Below are 16,596 nucleotides of genomic sequence, written 5' to 3' on the forward strand. Positions count from 1 at the left end.
TCCTCATGCAGAGACTGGAGCATCTGTCCATATAACCTCAATAAGTCGTACACTCCATAGAGGTGGCCTTTATGGAAGAGTAGGCAGAAAAAAAGCCTTTACTTACACACAGAAATTGTAAGGCTCATTTTCAGTTTGCCAAAAGACGCGGGGGAATCTCCAAAAGTATGGAGAAAATTTCTGTGGTCAGATGAGACCAAAATTGAATATTTTGGCCACCAATGCAAATGCTATGTCTGGCACCAATCTAACACAGTGCATCCCAAGAACAACATGCCCACAATTAAACATAGTGGTGACAGCATCATTCTGTAGGGATGTTTTTTGGCAGCAGGGACAGGTCAAATGGTCCAAATCAAGGGGGAAGATGGTGTGAAATACAGGGATATTTTTGAGAAAAACCTGTTTCAGTCTGTCAGTGATTTGTGACTGGGACAGAGGTTCACCTTCTAATAAGACAATGACCCAAAGCAAGCTGCTAAAGCAACACTCGAGTGGTTTAAGGACAAATGTGTAAATGTTTTTGTGTGGCCCAGACCTTAATCCAATTGAAAACCAGTGGTCAGAATTGAAGATTGCTGTTCATCAGAGGAAACCATCTGACTTGAAGGAGCTGAAGCAGTTTTGCCTTCAGGAATGTGCAAAAATCCCAGTGGTAAGATGTGGAAAGCTCACAGAGACTTACACAAAGTGCCTTGCAGCTGTAATTGACACAAAAGGAGGCTCTACATAGTACTGACTTTAGGGGGGTGAATAGTTATGCACATTGAAGTTTTCACTTATTTAGTCAAATTTGTTGTTTTCTTCACAATAAACAGAAAACCAAATGTTCACAGTTATAGGCATGTTCTTTACATGAACTGATGCAAACCCTTAAAAAAAAATCAGTGAAATTCTAGGTTGTGAGGTGGCAAAACACGAAAAATGAAAAGGGGGGCATGATGTGAATAATTTCACAAGCCATTGTATCTACTCAAGAATTCATTATAAACTTGTTGACCAAACACTGATGTAAGTAATGTGGCCCATGTATGTGTCTTCTGTAAACTCTCCTTTTATAAAGTTGTATTGAAAAGTATTGAAGCCCCACTACATATCAGGTTTATTAGCAACGTGTATAAGTCATCTGCTGGTTGGAATAAACCAAACAGCGTAAATAGCTCAATGCAACTAACATAACTACACTGTGTGCAGAATTATTTGGCAAGTTGTTTTTTTGGATCACATGATACTTTTTATACATATTGTCCTACTCCAAGCTGTTCAGGCTTGAGAGCCAACTATCAATGAAGTAAATTAGGTGATGTGCATCTCTGCAATGAGGAGGGGTGTTGTCTAATGACATCAAAAGCCTATATAAGGTGTGCTTAATTATTAGGCAACTTTCTTTCCTTTGGCAATATGGGTCAGAAGAGAGATTTGACGGGCTCTGACAAGCCCACAATTGTGAGATGTCTTGCAGAGGAAAGCAGCAGTCTTGAAATTGCCAAACTTTTGAAGCGTGATCACCGAACAATCAAGCGTTTCATGGCAAATAGCCAACAGGGTCGCAAGAAGCGTGTTGTGCAAAAAGGAGCAAAATAACTGCCCATGAATTGAGGAAAATCAAGTATGAAGCTGCCAAGATGCCATTTGCACCAGTTTTGCCATATTTCAGAGCTGCAACGTTACTGGAGTATCAAAAAGCACAATGTGTGCGATACTCAGGGACATGGCCAAGGTAAGGAAGGCTGAAAAACGACCACCTTTGAACAAGAAACATAAGATAAAACGTCAAGACTGGGCCAAGAAATATCTTAAGACTGACTTTTCAAAGGTTTTATGGACTGATGAAATGAGAGTGACTCTTGATGGGCAAGTGGCTGGATCAGTAAAGGGCAGAGAGCTCCACTCCGACTCAGACGCCAGCAAGGTGGAGGTGGGGTACTGGTATGGGCTGGAATCATCAAAGATGAACTTGTGGGACCTTTTCGGGTTGAGGATGGAGTGAATCTCAACTCCCAGACCTACTGCCAGTTTCTGGAAGATAACTTCTTCAAGCAGTGGTGCAGGAAGAAGTCAGTATCGTTCAAGAAAAACATGATTTTCATGCAGGACAATGCTCCATCACATGCCCCCAACTACTCAACAGCGTGGCTGGCCAGTGAAGGTCTCAAAGAAGAAAAAATAATGACATGGCCCCCTTGTTCATCTGATCTGAACCCCATAGAGAACCTGTGGTCCCTCATAAAATGTGAGATCTACAGGAAGGGAAAACAGTACACCTCTCGGAACGGTGTCTGGGAGGCTGTGGTGGCTGCTGCACGCAATGTTGATCGTAAACAGATCAAGCAACTGACAGAATCTATGGATGGAGGCTGCTGAGTGTCATCATAAAGAAAGGTGGCTATATTGGTCACTAATTTTGGGGGGTTTTGCTTTTGCATGTCACAAATGTTTATTTCTAAATTTTGTGCAGTTATATTGATTTACCTGGTGAAAATAAACAAGTGAGATGGGAATATTTGGTTTTTATTAAGTTGCCTAATAATTCTGCACAGTAAGTTACCTGCACAAACAGATATCCTCCTAAGATAGCCAAATCTAAAAAAAAAACCACTCCAACTTCCAAAAATATTAAGCTTTGATATTTATGAGTCTTTTGGGTTGATTGAGAACATAGTTGTTGATCAATCTACTATATAATTGTCTAAGGGTCTCTTCTGTCTGTCTGTCTTTCTGTCACGGATATTCATTGGTCGCGGCCTCTGTCATGGAAATCCAAGTCGCTGATTGGTCGTGGCAAAACTGTTGGCATATGCAACAGATTGGGACTTATTATAAGTGAAAGGAGGACTTTATACTAACCAGACAGCAGATGGTGATAGTGTGTAAAGTTATATACTTGCTGTAATGTGGGGAGGGAAGCTCTCAGTGGTTGGTTGCTTTTCTTACTTTCGGTTTTGCTTTTCTTCATGAATGTGTTGTCTTCAGTGTACGGACTGTGTGACACTGAATTGTATCTCATGTTTATCCAGTATGAAGTAAATACTGTTTACTCAAGATATCTTGCTGATTGAAGCTCTCCTAAGTACAGCGGTGACTGCAAGAAGACGCACTCTGCAACAGGTTATGGGCCCAGATAACCCCAGATCACCCCAGATAACCCCAGATAACCCCAGGCATCCCAGATAACTCCAGGCAACCCAGACACTACAGGTCTGCACTACAAGCTCAGGCAGAAGGATCCTGGTTTATAGCCCAGATAACGGAGCACACAGATAAGCTCTGTAAACAGAAGGAACTAAATCCAGATACAGAGTGACAGAGGAATTCAGCATCCCGGGAGCTGGATATAATTGCAGAGAATTCACAGGACATACAGGAGAATATCTTCAGTACAACTCTTTAAACAAGTAAGACTATATAAAGATGATGAGTAACACAGAACTGAAATTTACAGTAGCTAAACTGAATAGTGAAAATTATCAGTTATGGAAATTCAAAGTAGAGATGTTGTTATCTAAGGATGATCTATGGGAAGTAATTGTTACAGCAAGACCAGATCAAGATAATCAGACATGGGATAAGAAGAATATAAAAGCTAGAGTCACCATTAGCTTATTAGTGGATGATGCTCAATTAATACATATAAGAAATGAAGAAACAGCTAAGGGAATGTGGGAAGCATTAAGAAAACTGTATGAAAGACCTAGCTTGAATCACAAGTTGTTTTTATTAAGAAAGCTGTACAGTATGAGATTGAGTGCAAATGACGATATGCAGAAGCATATATTCTCAATGATGGAAGTGATATCACAGCTAAGATCTATTGGTGAAGATATTAAAGAAAGTCATGTAGCAGCTATATTGTTGTGCAGTTTACCAGATTCGTATACAGCCTTGATAAATGCCCTTGAGACGAGACCAGAAACTGACATTACATTAGATTTTGTGAAAACAAGACTAATAGATGAATATCAGAGAAGAAAAGAACAAAGACATGATTCTTCTACTGAAAAGGGCAGTGAAAACGCTCTTAAAGCTACAGAATTCCAAAAACCCTATAATAAAGAGACAAGAGAATGCTTCAGATGTAAGAAAAAAGGTCATTTAAAGAAAGACTGTACCATATGGAAAGTAGAACAACAAAAATTACAACATAAAAAGCATACAGAGAAAGTAAAAAACACAATTTCCGATTCATGTGAGAATAATTGGAATGGCACATTTAAAGTAACAGACAAGAAATCATCACTTGGTTGGTTTATTGATTCAGGAGCAACGAGTCATATGACAAGTGACAAAAATTTCTTTACTGATCTTGATTTAGATAAGAAAGAAGTCATTTATCTCGCAGATGGAAGCAAAATAACCGCAGAAGGTATCGGACAAGGTATGCTAAATTGTTCAAACAAGTTCGGACAAGATTCAAAGATACTTGTACAAGATGTGTTGTATGTTCCAAAATTGGAAGGCGGATTATTATCTGTGAAACGTTTAACAGCAAAAGGACTTACAGTGAAATTCAAAGACAATGAGTGTGCAATTATTGCAGGAAACAAGGTGATAACCAAAGTCAAGGCAGATGAACAATTATATCATTTTGACACACCAAAGGAACAGATGAAGGTATGTACACATGATCACAAAAACTGTATTCACATGTGGCATAGACGTCTAGGACATAGACACCCTGACAGTATAAGGGAACTACAGAGAAAAGAATTGACAAAAGATTTAAAGATATCAGATTGCTCAATTACCATAAGATGTGATTGTTGTATAAAATCCAAAGCCACAAGGATATCTATTCCAAAAGAAAGTGAGATGAAAAGCGAAAGACCACTTGATTTGGTGCATACTGACGTATGTGAACCCATGAAAGTGACTACATCAGGAGGCAATAGATACATGTTGACTTTTATAGACGATTACTCAAGATACACAGTCACATACTTAATTAAAAACAAAAGTGAAGGTTTTGATAAACTTGTAGACTATGTAACAAGATCAAGTAACAAATTTCAAAGGAAGCCAATTGTCATCAGAAGTGATAATGGAGGTGAATTTACAAGTCACAGAATAGAAGACTACTTAAGACAAAATGGAATAGAACACCAGAAAACGGTTCCATACACACCTGAACAAAATGGAGTAGCAGAAAGGAAAAACAGAACTCTAACAGAGATGATAAGATGTATGCTGACTGATTCCAAACTACCAGAGAAATATTGGGGTGAGGCAGCAATGACAGCTACTTATCTACAGAACAGACTTTTTTCCAGAAAACTGACGAAAACTCCATATGAACTGTGGCAAGGTATGAAACCAAGTGTCAATCATTTAAAAGTTTTTGGATGTAAAGTTTTCATATTCATTCCAACAGAAAAACGTTCCAAACTTCAAAACAGATCCATGGAAGGAATATTTGTTGGATATAGTGAAAATTGCAAAGGATACAGAATCCTAGATCCCAAAACAGACAGAGTTACGGTGAGTAACAGTGTGACATTCATTGAAGATTTGAATGAAGATATTATGATTTCAGTTGAAACTAAAAATGAGAAAACCAATAATGACACAACTGAAGAAATATCTGATGAGAAAGAAGTAGAAGTTAATGAAGAACAAAATACTGAAAGTGAAGAATCACAACTACAAACAGACACAGAACCAAGACGTTTAATGAGAGAGAACAAAGGAAAACCACCAAAACGTCTCTCATACAAGACAAGCACAAGAAAAATCTATGAGCCTACTTCTTGGGAAGAAATATCTAAACTGCCTGTTGGAGAAGACTATGATGAGACATTTGCTCCAGTTGTCAAACACACTATCTTCAACAGAAGCAGAATATGTTGCCGCAGCACACGCGAGTCAAGAAGTACTGTGGTTAGACAATTGTTGACAGAATTAGGACAACCACAGTTGGCACCAACAAAACTAAAAGAGGACAATCAAGGATGTCTTGTTCTTGCTCAGATGGAAAGAGTCAATCCAAGAACCAAGCATATTGATGTGAAATATCATTTCTTGAGAGATCATCAGGAACAAGGAGTCTTGAAGTTAGAGTACTGTCCTACTGAAGAAATGACAGCAGACATTTTCACGAAGGCGTTGAATGCTGATAAACATCAGAGACTAATAAAAAAGTTGGGTTTGATTGAATAAGTCCTTACTGTTGAGAAAGGGTGTTGGCATATGCAACAGATTGGGACTTATTATAAGTGAAAGGAGGACTTTATACTAACCAGACAGCAGATGGCGATAGTGTGTAAAGTTATATACTTGCTGTAATGTGGGGAGGGAAGTTCTCAGTGGTTGGTTGCTTTTCTTTCGGTTTTGCTTTTCTTCATGAATGTGTTGTCTTCAGTGCATGGACTGTGTGACACTGAATTGTATCTCATGTTTATCCAGTATGAAGTAAATACTGTTTACTCAAGATATCTTGCTGATTGAAGCTCTCCTAAGTACAGCGGTGACTGCAAGAAGACGCACTCTGCAACAAAAACGCCCACGACGAATCAGCGACGGGCACAGTCCGGCGGCAACATGGCCGCTCCTTCTTCCCCGCAGTCAGAGCCCGCTCCATACTCCCCTCCAGTCAGCGCTCACACAGCGTTGGCAGCGTTAATTGACCGCGGTGTAACGCACTCCATTAACGCTGCTATTAACCCTGTGTGACCAACTTTTTACTATTGATGCGGCCTATGCAGCATCAATAGTAAAAAGATCTAATGTTAAAAATAATAAATCAAATAAAAAATCATTATATACTCACCGTCCGTCGGCCCCCGGATCAGGAACAGGCCTTTACCGCTCCTCGCGATGCCCTGATGACCGCTCCATGCATTGCGATCTCGCGAGATGATGACGTATCGGTCTTGCGAGACCGCTACGTCATCATCTCGCTAGACCGCAATGCACTCTGGAGACCAGAGCACACGAGGAGCATCGGTAACTGCTTTTCTTGGATCCGGGGGACAACGGAGGGCGAGCATATAACTATTTTTTATTTTAATTCTTTTTTTTTTAAACAGGGATATGATGCTCACATTGCTATATACTACGTGGGCTGTGCAATATATTACGTGGGCTGGGCAATATACTACGCGGGCTGTGCAATGTACTGCACTGGCTGGGCAATATACTACGCGTGCTGGGCAATATACTACGTGTGCTGTGCTATATACTGCGCGGGCTGTGCTATATACTGCGCGGGCTGTGCAATGTACTACGCGGGCTGTGCAATATACTACGCGGGTTGTGCAATATACTACGTGGGCTGTGCAATGTACTACGTAGGCTGTGCCATGTACTATATGGGCTGTGCCATGTACTACGTGGGCTGTGCAATATACTACGTGGCTGTGCTATATACATTGGCTGTGCTATATACTACGTGGCCTGTGTTATACACTATGTGGCCTGTGTTATATACTGCGTGCGTGGTACTGCACGGGCTGTGAAATATACTATGCGGGCTGTGCAATATACTACGTGGGCTGTGCAATATACTACGTGCGCTGTGCTATATACTCCGTGGGCTGTGCTATATACTCCGTGGGCTGTGCTATATACTCCGTGGGCTGTGCTATATACTACGTGGCTGTGCTATTTACTGCGTGGGCTGTTATATACTACGTGGCTGTGCTATATACTACGCGGCCGGCCGCGAATAATCAGCGACAGGCGCAGTCCTGTGTATTCAATGTATTATTCTAAAATCTTCATAAATAAACTACATACATATTCTAGAATACCCGATGCGTTAGAATCGGGCTACCATCTAGTAATAAAAATAATCCTCTAAAATACAACTTGCCTAATAATTCTGCACACAGTGTAGTGGCTTTCCTCAGATTTAGCCCCAAATGCCACTTGTAAGGAATATTGCAGTCTCAGCCCTTTGATTACAAGTGTATTTGGTACTTAGTACAGCAATCTTGGCTGTTATGACCTGTCCCAGACATGAAGCTTAGCCTGACAGCAGTTTCTGGCAGTGCTCCTCAGGAATCCTAGCCAGTCCCTCATGAAAATGGGCTCCAGTTCACCAATATTCTTTGGTTGTCAAAAAGTGGTACAAAAATGTTGAGAAGAGATCGGTGCCTTGTACATACAATGAAAAAGATACAAAAATAGGGATTTTTGTGTTACTCACCGTAAAATCCTTTTCTCCGAGGCGCTGATTGGGGGACACAGGACTGTGGGTGTATGCTACTGCCGCCAGGAGGCTGACACTAAGTAAACATGAAAAAAAGTTTAGCTCCTCCTCCGTCGTACACACCTTGACACTGGCCACCGGCAAACCCAGTTTGGTGCAAAAGCAGTAGGAGAACAAAAGAAAAAAATACATCAGCATTAATACAGAAATATCATGTCTACAAACGACAAAAAGGAGCCATCTGGCTAACAGGGAGGGAGCTGTATCCCCCAATGAGCGTTTCAGAGAAAAGGATTTTACGGTGAGTAACACAAAAATTCCTATTTCTCCTTCACCTCATTGGGGGACACAGGACTGTGGGATGTCCTACAGCAGTCCCTGGGTGGAGAATAAACTCACCGGTACAGTATCCAGGCAACTGCTGGCTACAAGTGCGCTACCGCTGCTTGAAGAATCCTTCTACCCAGACTTGCATCTGCAGAAGTCTGAGTGTGGATATTGTAGTGTTTGGAAAAGGTATGCAAACTAGACCAGGTTGCAGCCCTGCAAACCTGTTCTGTTGAAGCCCGATGCCGAAGCGCCCAGGAAACCCCCACTGCTCAAGTGGAATGTGCTTTAATTCCAGCCGGAACTACCATGCCCTTGACGCGGTAGGCCTCCTGAATAGCCGATCGTATCCACCTGGCCAAGGTAGATTTTGAGGCAGCGAATCCTTTCCTGTGACCCTCCGGGAGAACAAACAGCGCATCCACCTGCCGAAAAGGAGCCGTCCAAGAAATGTACCTTCTCAGCGCTCTCACTAGGTCTAACGTATGGAGAGCTTTTTCCACACGGTGCATCGGCGCCGGGCAAAAAGAAGGTAGAACGATGTCTTCGTTAATGTGAAACGAGGAAACTACCTTCGGCTAAAAGGAGGGTGCTGGTCTGAGCACCACCTTATCCTGATGGAACTGTAGAAAAGGAGCACGGCAGGATAGAGCAGCCATCTGATACCCGCCTAATGGAAGTTATGGCCACCAAGAATATTACCTTCCAGGAAAGGTACGTTAAAGAGATGTCCTGAAGTGGTTCGACAGGAGCTTCCTGCAAGGCACCTAAGACCAAATTAAGGTCCCAAGCATCCAGAGGAGTCTTATAAGGAGGAACCTTATGAGCGACTCCCTGTAAGAAAGTCTTTACCTGTAGATTAATAGCGATTCTGTGCTGAAAAAGGACCGACAAGGCTGATATTTGTCTTTTAAGAGTACTTGGTGCCAGCCCTGAATCGAGGCCGACTTGGAGAAAGGCAAGAGTGTTTGGGATGGAGAAACGTAGTGGAGGTAGTCCACGCTTTCTGCACCATAAAAGGAAAACCTTCCAGGTGTGATGATAAATACGTGCCGAGACGGATTTCCGGGCGCTAATCATGGTAGCGGCTACCTCTTGGGAGAACCCGGCCTGTGTTAGAACCCAAGATTCAACGGCCAGGCCATTAAACACAGGGCCCCTAAGTTCTGGTGGTAGATCGGGCCCTGAGATAGAAGATCTAGGCAGTCTGGAAGCCACCATGGAACTCTGGCGAGCAGCTGCACTAGGTCTGCGTACCATGACCGACGAGGCCAATCCGGGGCGACCAGAATAGCTGGCTTGACCTTTCTAATTACTTTCGGGAGCAGTGCCAGAGGGGGAAACAGATATGGGAGACGAAATTGGCTCCAAGGTAGAACTAACGCATCCACGGCGATCGCCTATGGATCTCGATACCGGGCGACAAACCTGGACACCTTGGCATTCCTCCCGGAAGCCATTAGGTCCACGTCCGGAGTCCCCCATTGCTGACATATTTGTTGAAATACTTTAGGGTGGAGAGACCATTCCCTTGACGCCAGGCCCCGCCGACTGAGAAAATCCGCAACCCAGTTTTTTTCACCCGGAATCTGGACTACCGAAATCACCGAGTGATTCCTCTCGACCCAGCAGAGTATTTGCTTTACCTCCTGCATGGCCGCCCTGCTGCGGGTACCCCCTTGATGATTTATGTATGCTACGGCTGTGGCATTGTCCAATTGAATCCGGACAGGGCGGCCTGCCAGATGATGGAAATGCTGCAAAGCCAGCCGAACTGCCCGAATCTCTAAAAGATTGATCGGAAGACCTGACTCCTGAGAGGACCAGCTTCCCTGAGCTGTGGTGATAAAACACTGTTCCCCAACTGAGGAGACTGGCATCCATCGTGACTACTAGCCAATGGGTTGGGGGAAAGGGTTTCCCCTTTAGTTAGGACGGACTGGTTAACCACCATGAGAGAGCTTGCCTGACCTGGAGAGACAGACGGCACTTGAGGTGGAGGGAGAACGGACTCTTGTCCCATGTTGTTAAAAGTGCATGTTGGAGAGGGCGAAGATGGAGTTGCGCAAATGGCACCGTTTCCATTGCCGCAACCATCCTTCCTAAGACCCTCATGCAGAACCGGAGAGATTCCATTCGAAAGCGACGAATGTTGACAAACCTGTTTAAACGTTTCAGGTCCAAAATGGGCCTTACCATTCCGTCTCTTTTGGGAACTATGAACAGGTTGGAATAGAACCACTGAAATCTCTCTTCCTTTGGAACTGGAATGATGACCCCGCGGAGTTGAAGGGACTCTATAGAATTTAACAGGGCTTGAAGCCGGGATTCTGACCTGGGAAGACAGGATGGGAAGAACCGACACGGGGGGGTGGCAGACCAACTATATCTTGTATCCTGAGGTCATCAGCTCTTTTACCCACCTGTCGTAAACCATGGTGAGCCAGGCCTGGTGAAACAAGAGTAGGCGCCGCCAACTCTGTCGATGGTGACCAGAGGACGCCTCCAGTCACTTGGCTGAAAACCTATGGGACCTAGATCCCCTTGATCTAGGTAGCTGGGATCGCATTCTTCCCAAAGGGTTGGCTCTGTAGGAGACCCGATTATCTCTGTCCTGGTTGGGTTGACCTGGCGCAAGGAGATTTGATGCTGGGGTCCACCTGGTATTACGAAATGGTTTGAAACGTGCCTGAAAATGGTGACGAAAAGGCTGTTTAATCCTTTGCTGTGGGAGAAAATTGCTGATGCCGCACAGTTTGCTGCATCTAAGGACGCATTGATCAGATAGCTCCCAGCAAGAGCTATTTGATTTGACATTTCTGTCAATTCCACTGGCAGGTCCCTCTCCTGAAGAGCCTAAAGGTACCGTCACATTTAGCGACGCTGCAGCGATCTAGACAACGATCCCAATCGCTGCAGCGTCGCTGTGTGGTCGCTGGAGAGCTGTCACACACCGGCACCGGAATGTAAGTATGTAGTGTTTGTTTTTTTTTACGTTTACGCTGGTAACCAGGGTAAACATCGGGTTACTAAGCGCGGCCCTGCGCTTAGTAACCCAATGTTTACCCTGGTTACCAGTGAAGACATCGCTGAGTCGGCGTCACACACGCCGATTCAGCGATGTCTGCGGGAGTCCAGCGACGAAATAAAGTTCTGGACTTTCTGCTCCGACCAACGATGGCACAGCAGGATCCTGATCGCTGCTGCCTGTCAAACTCAACGATATCGCTATCCAGGATGCTGCAACGTCACGGATCGCTAGCGATATCGTTCAGTGTGACGGTACCTTTAGTCAAAGATTCTGACCAAGACATCATGGCCTTAGCTACCCATGTTGCCTCAAAAGAGGGTGAGAGGGCTGAACCTGAGGCCTCAAATACTGAACGAGCCAAACTTTCTATAAGCCGATCCGTAGGATCCCTAATAGAGGAGCCATTGGGAAGGGATAACAGTGTGTTAGAAGCCAAGCGAGACACCGGAGGATCTACCGAAGGGGATTCTACCCATTTATTACGTAGCTCAGGAGCAAAAGGGTATCTTGCCTTCAAGGCTTTTTGACCTGAAAAACGTCTGTCCGGACGTTCCCGGTGATGCTGGACCAAGTCCTCAAACTCAGGGAGAGAAGAGGAAACCCTATGAGACAGCTTGGCCCTCTTGAATGATACCTTGTGATCCGAGGTCAAGGCGGGTTCATCTTCTACTCCCAGGGTCTGGTTGACGGCCTCAATTAGGCTTGCTACTGACTCCTGGAAACCAGGTGTCTCCAAATTAAAGGACCCCTCAGAATCATAGTCCGAACCGAGTTCATCGCTCTCTGCTGGGGAAGGTGAACGAGAGGCGGAACTCCAAAATGCAGATGCACCTGACGGACTGGGAGAAGGTGTGAGGGTTCGCTTCCCCCGCGTCTGCCTAGTGTGAGCGCGGCCCCTGCAGGCCGAAGGCTCTTGAGAGTCGAAGGATCTCTCTAAGGCAGGCGAACTGCTGTCCCTGACTCCAGCCGTGATCTGAAGGGACTCGATTGCCTTAGTTAGGGATGCCATGGATTATGACAAGGACGTGACCCATTCTGGTGGAAACACCCCAAGTTTCTGAAATGGCGGGGGGTGGGGTGGGAGGGGCCTCCTGAGCGCGTTCAGAGTTGTAGGCCTCGCAGAGACGATTACTCTGGGCATGCGGAAAAGCGGACCGACAGGTTACACATACGGTATATAAGACCGTGTAAGATTTGGTCCTTCTAGACATGGTGCTCTGCAGATGCTATAATCAGGGGCTCTAGACTGAAGAAATGCAGATATTGCTGCTGTCAGGCTGGGGGGAGTAGCACTTAACGCAGTCCTGTGTCCCCCCCATACGTACTGTGGAACCGATCATAGAGCGATGAGTGTGTGCCGTCTTTTTTAAAAAAGAGCGCCATCATCAGTGGGCGGGGCTGCCGGGATTGCAGGGTCCCTACGGCCTACAGCAGGCCAAAGCCAGGGCCTGGATTTCTCCTCGGCGAGGAAAAAAGGGGGCGGACCCGGAATATGACGTGCCGGAATGTGTGTGGCTTCTGCCCACGGCCCACCCCGGTCAGAAGCCAGTGGGTAAATTTAATGATCGCCCCGGAAGTGACGCCGGAATACGCGGTATCGCACTGGTAAGACCGCAGTTCCACCCACACCAGACAGGCCGCAGCACCGCTCGACGCCAGGGAAGTCGCGGCGCCGACAGTAGGTGAAAGACTGTGGCGCCGCAAGCCGCAGAGAAAATGCGGCGCCCGCAGAGCTGTCCTGTGCTTCAGACGCCAGGTAAGATGCGCTGCCACAGGAGCCCTCCTCTGGATGCTAAGGTTAGAGGGGGGGTTGTAAAAAAGACGGTGCAGGCACCCTAACTCCATCTTCCCTTCATAGAATGAGGAGAGGGACTGTCCACCTTCCTTCTATCACCTGTCTGAGCATTGGTGATGCAGTGGGGGCCACACGGAAAATACACGTGCACCTGCACAGCCTATGGTTCTGTTACCTTAGGGTGGTCAGGGCTGAGTCCGGCAAGTAATCCCACGTTGCGGGAGAGGATACGTGGAATACTCACACGTGCTCGCCCGATGATGGTTTGGGGCGATCGGACCCCGTCAAAAGGGTCCGTCACCCCCTGTCTCACTTCCAAGATGTAGAGAAAAAAAGGGTCCAAAAAGTCTGGAACCCAGACATGTGCCTCCTTCAGACACTATGCATGAACTGGGTTGCCAGTGGCCAGTGTCAGGGTGTATACGACGGAGGAGGAGCTAAACTTTTTTTCATGCTTACTTAGTGTCAGCCTCCAGGCGGCAGAAGCATACACCCACAGTCCTGTGTCCCCCAATGAGGCGAAGGAGAAAATTAGAAAGTGCACTCAGTAGTGTTGAGCATTCCGATACCGCAAGTATCGGGTATCGGCCGATACTTGCGGTATCGGAATTCCGATACCGAATTCCGATACTTCCCGCGTATCGGATACCGGAATCGGAAGTTCCCAGAATTCAAACTGAACGCAGCAGCTAACTGAGGGCCAGTTGAGATAGCTAATTGCTTTATTTTGCTTTTCCAAGGCTAATTTAGCAAACGCTGTGTTCACTGTTCAGTTCACCTTGCTCTTGCCTTGCAGCGTTGTTTTAACAGCGTTCTGCAAGGTCTCAGTGTGTGTGTGTGTGCAGCTCACTCTGTAGTCTGTGTGCAGCCATATACATACCAGGTTGTATTCAGCTCAGGGGGGATTCACACTGCCTCACACAGTTCTATCCATTGTCCTTTTTTGCTCATAGTGCAGCCTGCTGCATATTTTTTCTAAAATTTCCTATTAGTGTCTTTCCACCCGTCTCCAGCCAAATAGTGGAAAAACACTAGATAGGATAACCTAGAGGGGTTTTTTTGGGCCTTGCAGCGCCGTTTACGGCTGTCTGCACGGTCTCCGTGTGAGCGCAGCTCGCCCTGTAGTCTGTGTGCAGCCACAGCCGGTTGTATTCAGCTCAGTGTTTTGTCACTGCCTCATACTGTAAAATAACTTGTCCTTTTTTCAAATAGTGCAGCCTGTTGAAAAATTTTTTAAAAATTTCCTATTAGTGTCTTTCCACCCGTCTCCAGCAAAATAGTGGAAAAACACTAGATAGGGTAACCTAGAGGAGGGTTTTTCGGCCTTGCAGCGCCGTTTACGGCTGTCTGCACGGTCTCCGTGTGAGCGCAGCTCGCCCTGTAGTCTGTGTGCAGCGACAGCCCGTTGTATTCAGCTCAGGGTTTGTCACTGCCTCATACCGTTCAATAACTTTTCATTTTTTTCAACTAGTGCAGCCTGTTTAAAAATTATTTAAAAAATTCCTATTAGTGTCTTTCCACCCGTCTCCAGCTAAATAGTGGAAAAACACTAGATAGGATAACCTAGAGGAGGGTTTTTGGGCCTTGCAGCGCCGTTTACGGCTGTCTGCACGGTCTCTGTGTGAGCGCAGCTCGCCCTGTAGTCTGTGTGCAGCGACAGCCCGTTATATTCAGCTCAGGGTTTGTCACTGCCTCATACCGTTAAATAACTTTTCATTTTTTTTCAACTAGTGCAGCCTGTTGAAAATTTTGTAAACAATTTCCTATTAGTGTCTCCAGCAAAATAGTGGAAAAACACTAGATAGGATAACCTAGAGGAGGGTTTTTGGGCCTTGCAGGGCCGTTTACGGCTGTCTGCACGGTCTCCGTGTGAGTTAAACTCGCTCTGTAGCCCGATCTGCACAAAAAAAAAAGTAAAGTTCACCAAACACCACTTAACACTTGTGTAGGCCACATTTTATCAATAATAAAGTCTAGTCCACGCTTTACAACATTAGTGTTTCTTACACCTGTTAGGAGGAGCATTTCAGGAATAAGCACACTAAAGCCTTAGTACTTTTCTGCTTATCTTTATCTGTCAACCAAGATGAAGAGGGCAGGGAGTAAGGGTCGTGGGCGTGGAGCAGGGAGAGGAGCAGGGAGAGGACGTGGTGATTCTGTGCCTGCTGCGGGCACCGGTGACTCACCATCACCCAGTTTCAGCAGGGAACAGTCCTTCATGCGCAGCTTTGTCGGAGAGCGCTGTGCACCGCTGCTGCGTGAAGATCAAATTCAAGCCGTTGTCGGATGGATGGCAGCTAACGCATCGACTTCAATTAGTGCCACATCCTCTCAGGCACAGACCACTGGAGAGCAGCCATCTGTCTCTTCACCACCTGCCAAATTGGCCAGGCAGTCAGAGAGCCTAGGACAGGAGCAGTCTCTACTTCTGTTCTCTGAATCTCTTGGCTTGGAAACAGGGGGCCAGCCAAGCAGTATTGGAGAAATGGAAGAAGAGGCAGTGTTCAGTGATGCCCAACAGCTTTGTCTCTCTGACTCTGAAGAGGCGGCCGGGTCAGTGCCTGCGGTGACCACAACGCAGTACGCATCTGATGATGAAACTCAGGTGCCGCTTTCTGGTGCGTACTGTGCTGCCGAGACTACCCAGGAGGAGCACTTGGTGGCAGAGGGTAGTGGAGATGATGAGGTCCTTGACCCATCGTGGCGTGAGGAACAGGAAGGTGGTGGGAGCAGCTCAGAGGAAGAGATTCCCCTAACGGGCCAAAGAGGGAGAGGGAGGGGGAAGACTGCGGAGCCTGTAGCCTCCACTTTGGCACCAGTTAGGAGCCTGTCTCTTTCAAAAGCCAAAAAGGGCGCTCCCAAGACTTGCAGTGCCTGGTCCTTTTTTGACACAGTTGCAGATGACATTTGTTTTGTCAAATGCAAGCTGTGTCATCAGAAAGTAAAAAGAGGTAAAAGTGTCAGCAACCTCAATACCACAAATATGTGGAAACATGTGCGGACCAGGCACGCAGTGGAGTTCCAAAAACACACTGAAGACCTAGGCCAAAGAACAGCGGCAGCTACCACCTCTTCAGCTCGTGTTGCTTCTTCCTCCAGCTCACGCACAGCTGGTTCGGCTTCCTCCTTGGATCGCCATGGAAGAACCTCTGGCACTGTTGTCCAGAGACCTAGTGTAATTCCACCCACAGCACCACGTTCCCAGTCATCCTCACACTCCCAGCCTAGTCTACAGCCATCGGTAGTACAGGCATGGGAGAAAAGGCGGGCATTCTCGGCAAACCACCCCCGAGCACA

The sequence above is a fragment of the Ranitomeya imitator genome, chromosome 7 (assembly GCF_032444005.1).
Source record: "Ranitomeya imitator isolate aRanImi1 chromosome 7, aRanImi1.pri, whole genome shotgun sequence".
NCBI lineage: Eukaryota > Metazoa > Chordata > Amphibia > Anura > Dendrobatidae > Ranitomeya > Ranitomeya imitator.